General features: G+C 52.7%; 1 protein-coding gene across 2 annotated transcripts in view; it reads right to left on the reverse strand.

The window, feature by feature from the left end:
• FBLN1 (fibulin 1) overlaps positions 1–2,809 on the reverse strand; it is a 69,521-nt gene that overhangs the window by 16,767 nt on the left and 49,945 nt on the right. The window lies entirely within an intron of this gene.

Here is a 2,809-nt window from a genome sequence, read left to right on the forward strand (position 1 = left end):
AGCTGGAAGGGCCTTAGAACAGGGAATGGCAGAGCTGGGAGGGGCCTTAGACTCCACTGCTATAATTAGAAGGAACTCAAAAGACCTCTCCTAACATCTCCCTTGTTTTACAGATCAGTAAAAGAGGGAAAGTGATTTTCTTGAGGCCCCACAACAAATGCATAGCAGAGTCAGCCCCCCCCATGTCTCCCAAGAGACCCATGCTACATTTTTGGAGGAGTTAGGAAGTCAGGAGCTTCCCCAAAGAGCGGGAGAGGCAGCCCTTGTTACCTGCTTTACAAGAGTACTTTAACAGGTCCCAGGGCCCCGAGTGGTAGAGTTAGAAAGGGCCACCGGGCACGAGATTGGGGGAGGAGATAGGTCCAACGCTCACTGCCCTAGAACACAGGATCCTAAAGCAGCCCACAGAGCACCTGCCCCTCATTGTAGGCCAGCCTCAGAACCTCTCCCTTAATGACCAGGATCTACTTCAGGCCACATCCTCTAGGTCTGGGAACAAGCCCTAGTTAGAGAAAAAGACAAGAGAAAGTGGGGGGAAAAGGGAGGAGGAGAGGGACCAGAGCCCCCCCACTCAGTGGACATTATGGGGTCAGCACTGGCCCCCCACGGTAGACAGGACTCTGTGGAGGACACAGAGTAAGAAGCCACCAGTCGAGCCCCACCCCCCCACCAGATGCTTACAGCCCAGCAGGGAAGACAAGAACTGTAATCAGGACAGAGATGCCTCAAATTTCACCATAACTGAAAGTTTACAAAACATTCCCCACAATAATCCTGTCAGGTGAAGAGGGCAGGGAGTATTGTACCCACTTTACGAAAAGGAAACAGAGACTCTGAAAGGGGTCACAAACAAGAAGGAAAGTGAGATTCAAATCCAGGACTTTCCCATTGACCTCCAGGGCCCCTCAGTGAGAAAGCTTTCCCAAGACTTTGCCAGGCTATGTGCCACAAAGACAGCAGCAAGGGGGTGCCCTCAGGGAACGGACATTCCCAGCAGGTGACTCCCAGAAACACCAAGGGTAGCAGAGCACCTTACTTCCGGAATCAAGGACCCTCCGGAGCCCTCCCTGGGGCATCCCTGGTGCTCCAAATGCAGGAGCTAAGAAAGCCCAGAAACACGGCTGGAAAGAAGCAATCCGTGTGAGACCCTTGAGAAGCGAGGACTGACAGGACTTGGTTGTGGGTGGGACTTGGGGAGCACTGAACATGGGGAGGGGGAAGGGAAAGGGGCCCTGCCAGACCCCAAAAACTTAGCTGGAGGGAAAGGAGGAAGTGATTTTGACCTTGGATGAGCCAAGTTCAAGGGGCTGGCAGGAGATCCAGGTGGGAGGAGCTCACTGGTTTGGGGGAGGCAGGTCAGGAGCTGGGGAGCCGAGTGAGGGCTGAGCTGAATGTCCTGGAAATCCAGGTATGAGAGCCCGCGCCCTAACACAAACACTAACTAAATACCTGGTGTGGGCTGTTCACCAGGCTTTCCTCCTTAATTCTGTTCCTGTGAAAAGCTATTTCGAAGATGCCCTTAAGGGGGAGATCCAGGAACAGGAAAGGGCCATTAGGGAGCGTCCAAGCTTAACTGAAAATCAGAAAAGCTTCTGGACTGGCCACTAGAACACTGGGCAGACATATGGGCTGAGTGGACAGGTAGTGAGCTCCTCATCCCTTGAGGTGATCAGGCCTAGCAGAATGCTTGTCTTCCAGTGAGGCTGGAGAGCCAGGTTGGCAGCAATGTCCTCATTAGCACGAGAATTGCCTTGTTCTACTGGTGGTTAGAGAGGATCATGGACCGAAAGGAAGAATCAACTTCATGATAGTCTAGAAGGAATTTAAATGTGCCCCTTGGTACAATAACCCAGGGGTCTTTATCAAGAAAGATACATTTACTAATGAGGGTCTCAGAAATAACAGAGCTGGGGGGAGGGTGACTTCTAAATGAAGGTCAGAGTACAGAGAGACCTTAGAAAGGGGGATGGCAGAGCTGGGAGGGGCCTGAGAACAGGGGATGGCAGTGCTGAGAGAGGCTTGAGAACAGGGTAGGCCACATGGGATAGTGTGGGGAGGCCCTGGGTAGCCTTTGGGAAGCAATGTCACTTTACACAATGTCATATTTTTAGGTGAGATGATCTTGGCCTTAAAGCACTGTCAGAGGGCACATTTTTCAACCTTCTTATTTAACAGAGGGGGAAACCAAGGCCAAGCACAGTGAGATGCCTTCATAAATCTGTCACAAGTGGCAATCTCAGAGATGAGATTTGAGCTACATGTTTGGACTCTGGAGCCAGGGAGTCCGGAGCCCTGGGTGTGAATCTTGACTCTCCCTCTGGTCACCTGCACTCTGTGCTTAGACTATTTAACATCTCTGAGACCCATTCTCTTCACCTAGAGCCTGGGGTGGGGGGCCCATGCTTCCTTCAGCCCTTTCTTCATCTGTGACCCTTTGGGGTGAATGCTTTGGGTAGCCTGCAGGCTCTGGGAGAGCAGCGCAGAGGGCAGCAATGGAAACCAGAAAGGGGCCAGGGGCTGCCTGGAGGCCTATGCCCTGTGGGCAGGGAGAGGAGGAATCCTACATGAAGGGTGGACACCATCCTGGCTGTCAGGCCAGCCGGGGCTGGCTCTCTGGTGTGTTATTTCACCATCTGGCCAGTAAGTGGTGCTGTTGGCAAGGAAGCCCATGGAGGGCAGGGAAAGAGGGCTTGGGAAAGTGGAATTTCAAAGTCTGGGAAGTTCCACTCCGGAAAAACTGTGGAGAGTTGGACCCTACAAGTTCCATGGAGAATAGGAGAGGGGAAGGGAAGGGAAGGGAAGGGAAGGG

Source organism: Petaurus breviceps, unplaced genomic scaffold (assembly GCF_028583685.1).
Source record: "Petaurus breviceps papuanus isolate PSGF00001 unplaced genomic scaffold, PetGlider_PUasm1.0 547, whole genome shotgun sequence".
In the NCBI taxonomy this organism is placed as follows: domain Eukaryota; kingdom Metazoa; phylum Chordata; class Mammalia; order Diprotodontia; family Petauridae; genus Petaurus; species Petaurus breviceps.